At 36.8% G+C, this 11,745-nt stretch overlaps 1 protein-coding gene across 1 annotated transcript in view; it reads right to left on the bottom strand.

Annotated features, from left to right (window-relative positions):
* WDR70 (WD repeat domain 70) overlaps window positions 1-11,745 on the bottom strand; it is a 544,244-nt gene that overhangs the window by 207,679 nt on the left and 324,820 nt on the right. The gene's annotated exons all lie outside the window — the stretch shown is intronic.

Here is an 11,745-nt window from a genome sequence, read left to right as displayed (position 1 = left end):
ATCGAACCCAGGAGAGAGGTGGTGGGTGCCTTGGGAGGAACGGTTGGTGAAAGGGCTGGAGGGAGGCAGCATGTCTGGCCTGGCAGTAATAGGCCTTGGGTTACTGCTGGTAATCCGGCCTTCCCCTTGTAGGGTTAGAGGAGGTCAGAACATGTGGCCTCCTTGTCGTTTTTGCATACATTAATTCATAAATTGCTTACATGTGTTAATGCACTAATATAAAAGATACATCAGAAAATAAACTGTAAAGATAACTCATTAGAAAAGAATAATGCCCCACCCAGGGCCTAGACAAAGATCTCATGCCTCCAGGGAAAAGATAGGAACAAACGTTGTCTGACCCTGTACTTTTCACCAAGTAACAAGCAACAGCAGTCTAAGACTAGGGAAGGAGTGTAATAATATCACTGTGGGAGGGTAGAATAAAAGCTATATGATCAGAAACATTGATATGTCAAATACATGGCTAAAGACGGGGAAAAAACCATAAAATACAGATATTCAGAGACTTCTTGGTAAAAAGTATGCAAACCAAAAAACAATGGAACAACATTAATAGATTTCTAAAAGAAGGGAAAAAAATAATAAAAACCCTGTTATTTCAATATTCTATAAACCAAAAAATCAAACCCACTGCCATCAAGTCAATGCCAATAATAATGACCCTATAGGACAGAGTATAACAGCCCCTTAGGGTTTCCAAGGTTCTAAATCATCAAGGAAGCAGACTGTCACATCTTTCTCCCAATATTCTACAGCCAACAAAAATATTTTTAAAAAATAAGGTGAAGTAAAGACTTTTTCAGGTAAACAAAAGCTGACATAATTCACTGCCATCAGACATACAAGAAATGTTAAAAGAAGTTTTTCAGAGAACAAATATGACAACAAATGGAAAGTGGATCTATAGTAAGAAATAACAAGTAACACAAATGGTGAAAAGGAAGGTGAATGTAAGAAATTTTGAAAATGTTTAAATCCCCTTAAAAGATAATTATCTGTAAGGAAAAAATAATAACGTATAATGAAGTTTATAACATAAGTTCAAGTAAAATATATAATATAATAGCACAAAAGTTAGGAGGGAAGAATAGAAGTATACTATACTTGAAATAGGAGCTCTGGTAGCATAGTGCCTAAGGCACTTGACTGCTCACCAGAAGGCTGGTGGTTCAAACCCACCAGCCACTCCTTGGAAGGAAGGTTGGGCGATCCTACTTCCGTAGTGATACTGCCTCGGAAACCCAAGGAGGGGTCGCTATGAGTCGGGGCGACTCGACGGCAAACAACAACAACAACAACATACTTGAAATGCTGTATTATTTTTTGGAGACATTCCTATGTTAAAGGTGTATATTATAAATCCAAAGCAATCATGAACATGTTTTTATAGTGAAAAAGTAATAATGGAGATAAAATGGAAACAATAATAATTAATCCTTAACCAACGAAAAGATGCAAATAACATGAACAAGAAATGAAATGAGAAATGTCACAACCAAACCAATCAAAATTAAAAGGATAATATCAGGATACTGTGAAGAACTGTACTCCAACAAATTTGAAAACCTAGAGGAAATGGACATATTTCTAGAAACACACTACTTACCTAAACTAACACAGACTGAGGTAGAAAATTTGAACAGATTCATAACAAAAGAAGATATTAAATAGGTCATTATAAAAAAAAAATACCAACAAAAAAAAAAGTCCTGGACCAGACTGCTTCACTGGAGAATTCTACCAAACGCTCAAAGAAGGGGTGCTCTGGTGGTATAATGCCTAAGACAATGACTGCCAAACACTCACAGAAGAACTGACACTAATCCTACACAAACTGTTCCAGAACACAGAAAAAGATAAAATCCTCCCAAATTCATTTTATGAAGCAAACATAACCCTTATACCAAAACCAGGCAAAGTCACCCCTAGAAAGCAAAACTACAGACCAATATCCTTCATGAATACAGATGTAAAAATTTTCAACAAAATCCTAGCCAACAGACTCCAACAGTGTATCAAAAAGTAATACATCATGATTAAGTGGGATTCATACTAGATATGCAAGGATGGTTCAATATCAGAAAAACAATCAGTGTAACCATCATCTAAGTAAAATAAAGGAAAAGAACCACATGATCACATCAATCGATGCAGAAAAGGCATTTGACAAAATCCAAAACCCATTCTTCATAAAAACTCTCAGCAAAATAGGAATAGAAGGGAAATACCTCAACATAATAAAGGGCATATATACAAAACCAACAGCCAACATTATTCTCAATGGAGAAAGACTGAAAGCATTCCTCTTGGGAATGGGAGACAGACAAGGATGCCCACTATCATCACTTCTATTCAACACTGCACTGGGAGTCCTAGCCAGGGCAATCATGCAAGAAAAGGAAATCAAAGGCATCCAAATTAGTGAGGAAGAAGTAAAACTACCCCTATTTTCAGATGATATGATCCTATACATAGAAAACCCAAGAGACTGGAAGAAAACTACTGGAACTAATTGAGAAATTTAGCACACTGGCAGAATACAAGATCAACATACAAAAATCAGTTCGATTCCTCTAAATCAGCAAAGAGATCACTGAAAAGGAAGTCAACACCATTTACAATAGCTATCAAAAACATAAAATACTTGGGAATAAATCTTACCAGGGACAAAAAAACCTATACAGAAAAAAGAAAATAAAATATAAAACAATATTATGAGAAACTCTAAGAGATCTCCATAAACAGCAGAGCATACCCTGGATAAGGAGACTGAACATTGTGAAAATGTCACTATTACCCAAAGCAATCTAAAAATAAATATAGTTAATCCTACAATAACAGGAAAAGATAAGAAAAAAACAACAATTAGGATGAATATACAATCAATAACAACATGGTAGATTTAAATCCAACTTCATCAGTAATTACATTAATTGGACATTCCATAAAAACTCTAATTTAAAGGCAAAGACTGTCAGGTCGGATTTAAAAAAGGAAGACCCAGGCAGACTCTATTCACCTACAAAAAACAAGCAAAAAACACTTTTCATATAAAGACTGAGGTTAAAGGGCACAAGGGGTCCCTGGGTAATACAAATGATTAAGCACTAAATGTTGGCGACAATGCTGGGAGTGGGAACACGCAGAGGCACATCAGAAGGCAGGCCTGGAAAGCTGCTTCTGAAAGGTCACAGCCTTAGAGGCCTATGGGGCAGTTCTCTTCACACATGGGGATGCCATGAGTCAGAACTGACCCCAAAGACACTAAGAACAGAAACATTAACAGCATGAATAAATATAAAAGAAGAAAAAAAAAAAACCTTAGGGTAAACCTGACAAAACATATAGAGTATACACATATAAGTTCTAAAGAAATAGAAACACACTACATTTATGGATCAGAAGATTCAGTATTGTTAAGATTTCGATTCGATCTACAGATTAGATGCAAATGAAATTCTACGAGGGTAGAAACTACTTGGACAAGCTATTTGGGGCAGAAACTAGATAAGCTGATTTTTAAATTTATATGGAAATGGAAACAATTTGGAAAGCCAAAACAATTTTGAAAGAAGAAGATCACAAGTAGACTTCATTCAAGCTAGGTTATCATATGATCTTCCAAATACCTTTATTACAATACCAATCACATAATATGTTAATGTCTATTCCTTATACAAAAAAAAGCTCTTTGAAAACAAAGGTTCTGTTTTGTTTTGATCTCTGTATTCCTAGGGCTGATACAATGTCTTGAATATGCTAAGGACATATACATACTAGATCCTCAATAAATGTTCACTAAACAGAAAAAAAATAATAATTTCACTACAAATACAAACATTTTAAAAATCAAATTTACTTAGATATAATTTATACACAATGAAATTCAATAGCCTTTTAAATGTACAGATATTAAATAGCCAACATTTTCTGTATGGTTGTCAAATATTTACAATATATTCCAAATGATCACTTGGAAAAATCAAGTTATGTTTGCATATCTTCCTCTAAGCTTTTCTTAGAAACTTAATTGCTTAAAATTACCAAAACTTAGGAGCCCTGGTTAAAGTGCTTGGCTGCTAACCAAAAGGTTGGCAATTCAAACTCATCAGCTACTCCTCCGGGAGTAAGATGTGGCAGTCTGCTTCTGAAAAGATTACAGCCTTAGAAACCCTATGAGGCAATTTTACTCTGTCCTACAGGGTCACCCTAAGTCTAAATGGACTAGATGACAATAGGTTTTGTTTGTTGGTTTATGTTTCAGAGCTGTTAAATCCAGCACCCAGCTTAAAATTTAAAATGGCATTGACTTCATCTTTATACTATGAACTAGCAAAATATATACTCAAGTAAGGGTCTAGGAATGGTGCACAGGAATAACAGAATGGAATCCTGGAACTCTAGGATTAAAAGCAGAGTAGCTGAAGTGAAGTGATGAAGTAAAAGAACTGAACATTAGATTTCAAAGGATAGGTTGAGAAGACAAAGTCTTTTGGAGTTAGAAAACCAGAAAGGAAGAACACATTCAGTATTTCTGAAGCTGAAAGAACTGAAGAAAAAAATCATGCCTCAAGTTGCAATGCTAAAGGATTCAATGGGCAAAATATCAAATGATGCAGGAAGCATCAAAAAAAAGATGGAAGGAATACACAGAGTTACTGTACCAAGAAGAATTGGTTGATGTTCAACCACTTTAGGAGGTAGAATATGATTAAAAACAAATAATATTAGCAAAAAAAAAGACTCCAGGAAATGACAGAAAACCAATTGAGATGTTTCAACAAACTGATATAACACTGGCAGTACTCACTTATGTATGCCAAGAAATTTGGAAAAAGGCTACATGATTAACCGACTGGAAGAGATCCATATTTGTGCCCATTCCAAAGAAAAGTGATCCAATGAAGTGTGGAAATTATCGAACAAAATCATTAGTATCACATGCAAGAAAAATTTTGCTGAAGATCACTAAGAAATAGTTACAGTAGTACATTGATAAAGAACTGGTGGAAATGCAAGCTGGATTCAGAAGAGGACATGGAACGAGGTTATCACTGTTGATGGTTGAAAGCAGAGAATAACAGAAAGATGTTTACTTGTGTTTTACTGACTATTCAAAAGCCTTTAACTGTGTGAATCATGGCAAATTATGGATAACATTCTGAAGAATGACAATTCCAGAACACTTAATAGTGCTCATGCAGAACATATACATTGACCAAGAGGATATTGCATGTTTTAAAATCAAGAAAGCTGTGTGTCAAGGCTATATCCTTTCACCATACTTATTCAATCTGTATGCTGAGCAAATAATCAAAGAAGTTGGACTATATGAAGAAATATGCAGCTGGAGGATTGGAGGAAGACCAATTAACAACTGCAATATGCAGATGATACAACCTTGCTCGCTGAAAGCAAAGAGGACTTAACCTTAACTGAAGATAAACCAAAGATGACAACCTTCAGTACGAATTACACCTCAACATTGCTGTTGTTGTTATGTACCATCGGGTCTGATCTGACTCACAGTGACCCCTCCTTGGGTTTCCAAGGCAGTATCACTATGGAAGTAGATTGCCCATCTTCCTTCCGAGGAGTGGCTAGTGGGTGTGAACCGCCACCTCAACATAAAGAAAACAAAACTCCTCACAACTTGACAAATAACCAACATCATGATAAACAGAGAAAAGATTAAAATTATCAAAGATGTAATTTTACTTGGCTCCATGATCAAGGCCCATGGAAGCAGCAACTAAGAAATCAAATAACATATTGCATTGTGCAAATCTCCTGCAAAAGTCCTCTTTAAAATGTGAAAAAGCTAAGATGTCACTTTGAGGACTAAGGTGCACCTGATCCAGCCATGGTGTTTTAAATTGCCTCGTATGCATGCAAAATCTGGATGATGAATAAGGAAGACTGAAGAAGAATTGATGCATTTGAATTATGGTATTGACAAAGAATATTGAATATATCATGGACTGCCAGAAGAATGAACAAATCCCTCTTGGAAAAAATACAGCCAGCTTCCTTCTTAGAAGTGAAAATTGTGAAACTTTGTCTCACATACTTGGGACATGTTATCAAGGAGGGACCAGTTCCTGGAGAAGGACATCATGCTTGGTAAAGTAGGTCAGTGAAAAGAAGAAGACCCTCAACAAAATGGATTGACACAATGACTATGATCATGGGCTCAGACACAGTAAGAAAGCAACAATTGGGAGGATGGTGTAGAATGGTTGGTATGTCCTTCTGTTGTAGAAAGTACCACTATAAGTCGAAACTGACTTGATGGTGCCTAACAAGAACAAGTAGAAAGCAGCAGACTTAAGCTCAATGTTACAGGACACCTTGGAAGCTAGAATCCTTCAGCAGTGTGATAGGTACTACTGCTACATATTCCAATATTCATTCTCCTTTCTTCTCAGCTAAAGTGTATTTTCTCTAGCCCCTCTTGCAGCTAAATGCAATAAAATGTGGCATCTATTTTTTGATCACTGAAATGAAGATACAAGGGTATTATAGTACTTCTGGGAAGTCTCTAAAAGAGGGTGACAGACCCTTCTTCACCTCTTTCCTGTTTACTCTTTGTTGCAGCCAGCAATTAATTGTGATATGATGCCTAGGTTTAAGTGGCATCTTGTCAGGGTAACAAAACAGAAGCCACTGTGGTCCTCATGACCCTGGAGCCACCAAGGATATGTATGTCAGTCTTATTGGGCTATGTTTAGTTTCTTAGTGCTGCTATAATAGAAAATGCACAAGTGGGTAGCTTTGACAAACAGAATTTTATTTTCTCATAGTTTCGGAGGCTACCCACTGCCCTCGAGTCAATTCCAACTCATAGCAACTTCCAACCTCTGATGAGTTTAGGAGGCCAGAAGTGTGAATTCAGGGCACTCACTGGTTTTAGGGAAAGGCTTTCTCTCTCTGTTGGCTCTAGAGCAAGTTCCTTTTCTTTTTTTAACTTCTGCCCCTCAGTGTTTGGGTCTTCACGTGGCATGGGTCTTCCTCTCCATTTCTGCTTCCTTCTCAATTCCTAGTATGATCTTTATGTATTTCAAAGGCTTTAGGTCCACCCTACACTGATATGATCTCATTAGCATAACAAAGAAATTCCTATACTTTATGGGTTTACATCCACAACTATAGAGGTAGAGGACTTACAATGCATATTTTGGCAGATACAATTCAATCCATAATAGGATATAACATACATACAATAAAATACATCCTTTTTTGTATGTAAAGCCCCATGAATTTTGACAAATGCACACAGTTCTATCACCCAAAAAGTTCCCCTTTGTAGAAAACCCCTCCACACTCCCCATATGTAATCCTTGTCAACTATTAACCTGTTTTCTGTCCCTATATTTTGGCTTTTTCAGAATGTTATATAACTGGAAATCACATAGCCTTTCAATTCTTACTTCTTTAACTTAGCATATTGTGTTTAAGACTCACCCATGTTGTTATGTGTATCAATAATTCATTCACTTTTACTGCTGAATAATATTCCAAAGTATGGATATACTATTTGTTTATTTATTCAACAGTTGAAGGACATTTAGATTATTTCCAGTTTGGACCAATTATGAATGAAAGGCCACTATAAAATTCACATGCAGGTTTTAGGTTTTGTTTTTGTAAAAATTACTTTTCATTTCTCTTGTATAAATACTTATTAATGGGACTACTGGACATATGGATACTATATAATTTTATAAGAAACTGCTAAGCTGTTTTCCAAAGTGGTTGTTCCAATTTGCATTGCTATTAGCAGTATATGAAAGTTCCAATTGCTCCTTGCCCTTGTCAACACTTGCTATCATCAGTTCTTTATTTTTTTAAAAGCTATCTGGTGGTGTAGTATCTGGTAGCTTAAAGCATTTGATTGCTAACCAGAAGGCTGGCGGATCAAACCCACCAGCCACTCCTTGGAAGATTGAGCAATCTACTTCCACAGTGATACCATCTTGCAAACCCAAGGAGGGGCCACTATGAGTCAGATCTGACTTGATGGCCGTGAGTTTGCTTTTTTGGTTATCCTAATATGGACTGCACCTCAATATAAAGAAAACAAAAATCCTCAAAACTAGACCAATAAGCAGCATCACAATAAATGGAGAAAAGATTAAAGTTGTCAAAGACTTACATATTACTTGGTTCTATAATCAGCACCAATGGAAGCAGCAGTCAAGACATCATATGACATTTGCAATGGGAAAATCTGCTGCAAAAGACCTCTTTCAAGTGCTGAAGAGCAAAGATGTCTCCATGAAGACTAAGGTACACCTAACCTACGCCATGGAACTTTCAATCAACTCATATGCATGTGAGAGCTGGATAATGAATAAGGAAGACCAAAGAAGAGTTGATGCTTTTGAGTTGTGGTGTTGGCAAAGAATGCTGAAAGTGCCATGGACTGCTAAAAGAACTAAAAAATCTGTCCTAGAGGAAGTACAGCCGGGATATTTCTCAGACTTCATCTCACCTACTTTGGTCATGTTGTCAAAAGGGACCATTCTCTGGAAAAGGATATGATGCTTGGTAAAGTGGAGGGTCAATGAAAAAGAGGAAGGTTCTCAACGAGATGGATTGACAGTGGCTGCAACGATGGGCTCAGGTATAGTGGGGATCATGGGGCTGGCACAGCACTGGGCAGTGTTTCGTTCTGTTGCACATAGGGTCACTGTGAGTTGGAGACAACTTGACAGCACCTAATAACAACAAACCTAATAGGTATACAGTTGTGTTACACTGTGATTTTAATTTACATTTCCTAATGAATTAATGATGCTGAACATCATTCCTTGTGCTTATTTACCATCTGCTTATCTTGTTCTGTGAAGAATCTATTCAAACGTTTTGCCCATTTTCAAAACTGGTTTATTTATTCTCTTATTATTGAATATTGAGATTTCTTTAGATATTCTGGATATAATTTCTTTCTCATATAAGGCACTCTGATGATGCAGTGGTTGAAACATTCAGCCATTAACCAAAAGGTCAGTAGCTTAAACCCACCACTTGCTCATGGGAAAAAGATGAGGCAGTCTGTTTCCATAAAGATTTACAGCCTTGGAAACCTATGGGGCAGTTCTACTCTGTCTTACAGGATCACTATGAGTCAGAATCGACTCAAAGGCAGAGAGTTATATGTGTTTGGCAAATATTTTCTCCAAATCTGTAGTTCTTTTTTTTTTTTTCCATTCTTTAAACAGTCTTTGAAATAGCAACATTTTAATTCTTTATAAACTATAATTTATCAACTTTTTTTATATATATAGATCATGGTTTTGGCATAGTTAAGAAATTTTTGCCTAATTCAAGGCTACAAAAAATTTATCCCATGCTTTCACAAAAAAGGTTACATTTTTAGGTTTAACAATTAGGTTTATGATCCATTTGAATCCATTTTTTATAAGTGACAGCAGATATGCGCCAAGGTTAAATTTTCTGCACATGGAAATCTGACTGCTCCAGCACCATTTCTATGTGAGCATTACAAAAGCTTCCTCCTACTGAACACATCTGTACTTACTGCTTACTTGTCTCTTATTTCCATTCACTATGCTTCCTATAGTTAATAAGCCTAGAAAGCTGAGGAATTCTGCATGTATCTTTTCTTTGTACTCTCAGCTCTGAAACAGTGGGGACAAATTATGATAGCCAGTTTATCTCTTTTAATAACTAAACATCTCCAAATGTCATATCATAATGTAGAATTATGATATGAAAGGCCACACGCAGGGATAATGTCATTATCATTATCTGGCTTGTTTAAAGTTCTTCATCTCTAAAACTAGGATAATTATATCAACAATGAAGGGTTGTGAGGATTAAATGAGATTAGGGATGTAAGCGTGTCCAGGACAGTGCTTGGAACACAGTAGGTACTCAATAAATACTGAGTTTTCTGCTCTTCCTCTTAGATCATAAATAAAATATCAAAACTCATAAACCCAGAGCTAAGTATGTTCCATTTATTTCAATGGTATACTAATAGGTTCAGCTAGTTATCAAGATAGTGGAAAGGAAAAAAAAAGATAACCTTGCATATAAATGTATGAAATATAAATTTACATAGCATCGGACAGAGACTAATTGCACTATGGTTTTAAGCCTCTGAATCTCTGAATCTCTGCCCAAAAGGGGGGGAAAAAATGGCTGCTAAAGTGCTAGGCCATTAGGTATCTGTCAAAACATTTTATGTCGAAGAACACATATTTTGAAACTTAGAGTGAGAAGTGGTCTTGTAAAATTAAGACTGTGTTGCATAAAAAAAGATTTAAAAATAGAAGGAGGATCTGCCTGGCCTTTCTGGACACACAATGACAACACTCAGAAGACAGAAAAAGTCACAGGTGGGGTCATTACATTGCCCCAGGCACAAATGCTTTGTGTCTTAAAATTTTGAATTCTTTCCAGATACAAGTTCTAAACTTTCTGGCATCTGCTGCATAAATGGATCACAGCATTTGGCAGAAGTCAAGGGAAGCATTAATTTGCATGGAAATCACTTAAGAGATCTTGGTTTAATGTTTCTGGAAAAATTACCCAAATAACTTCAGTGGTGTGAAACTTTGAAATCTGCTGGCTCTCTTGGCAGAATAAATCCACCAGCAAAACTTTCTTTAAAAATATACTCAGATATTAAGGTATTGTTCCACAGCAGTGGGGAAAATGCTCTAGCTTCTATATAAACCCACTCTGTTCTGGAAGACAAAAGTCTGAAATCAGGTGTTGGCAGGGCCACACCCCCTCTGGAGGCTGTAGGGGAAAATTCTTTCTTGTCTCTTCCAGCTTCTTGTAGCTTCCTTATCTTGTGGCCTCATCACTCCAACCTCTGCCTCCATCCAACATGGTGTTTCCCTCTGTCTTCTCCTCTCTATCTCTTCTAATGACATTTATTATTTTATTAGAACCCAATTGTATAATCAGCTCTCGTGGCACAGTGCCTAAGGCATTTGACTGTTAACCAGGTTGGTGGTTCAAACTCACCAGCTACTCTGCACAAGAAAGATGGTGCAATCAACTTCTGTAAACATTTACAGCCTTGGAAACCCAATAGGGGTCACTAGGAGGGAGAATCAACTTGATGGCAGTGGGCCGTTGTTGTTGTATAATCCAGGATGTTCTCATCTTGACAAAGTTAACGTACTGTATTTTTACACAAATAATGCATGTGTTATACATTTTTTGCATACTGCCCTACTCCCCCTGCATTTTCATAAATATGCTGTATCAATAATTTTTTAACATGTTGTTGATTTCTATTTCTGTTTTCCCCCAATGATCTACTGTTAACTCTTTGTCTTGGTGACTGTTGATATGAAGGTTTAGTTCCCAGCAGCAGACCCTCACCAGCCTAACCTTGAGTTTCTAAAGCAGACACTCTGCCGGCAAGATTCCTTCCCTGCTCTGAAAACTGTTTTATCTAATTCAGGAGGAAATCACTTTTTCTAATACTGGAAAGAGCCCTCACCAGGGCATTATACAGAGAGTTCAGGTCTAAGTACCTACTAGACCACTGCAGATGAAGTAGTACTCAACACTTGCTACCATGTTAAATCAAAATCCTATACAAGATATTAGTGCCTAAGGCACTTAACTGCTAACCAGAAGGCTGGAGGTTCAAACCCACCAGCCACTCCTCAGAAGGAAGAATGGGCAATCTACTTCTGTGGTGATACCACCTCGGAAATCCAAGTTGGGGTCTCTATGAGTCGGATCTGAATC

This window comes from Orycteropus afer, unplaced genomic scaffold (genome assembly GCF_000298275.1).
Source record: "Orycteropus afer afer isolate SDZICR_OR568_19922 unplaced genomic scaffold, OryAfe1.0 scaffold00300, whole genome shotgun sequence".
Classification (NCBI taxonomy): domain Eukaryota; kingdom Metazoa; phylum Chordata; class Mammalia; order Tubulidentata; family Orycteropodidae; genus Orycteropus; species Orycteropus afer.
This window is presented reverse-complemented; position numbering and strand designations above follow the sequence as displayed.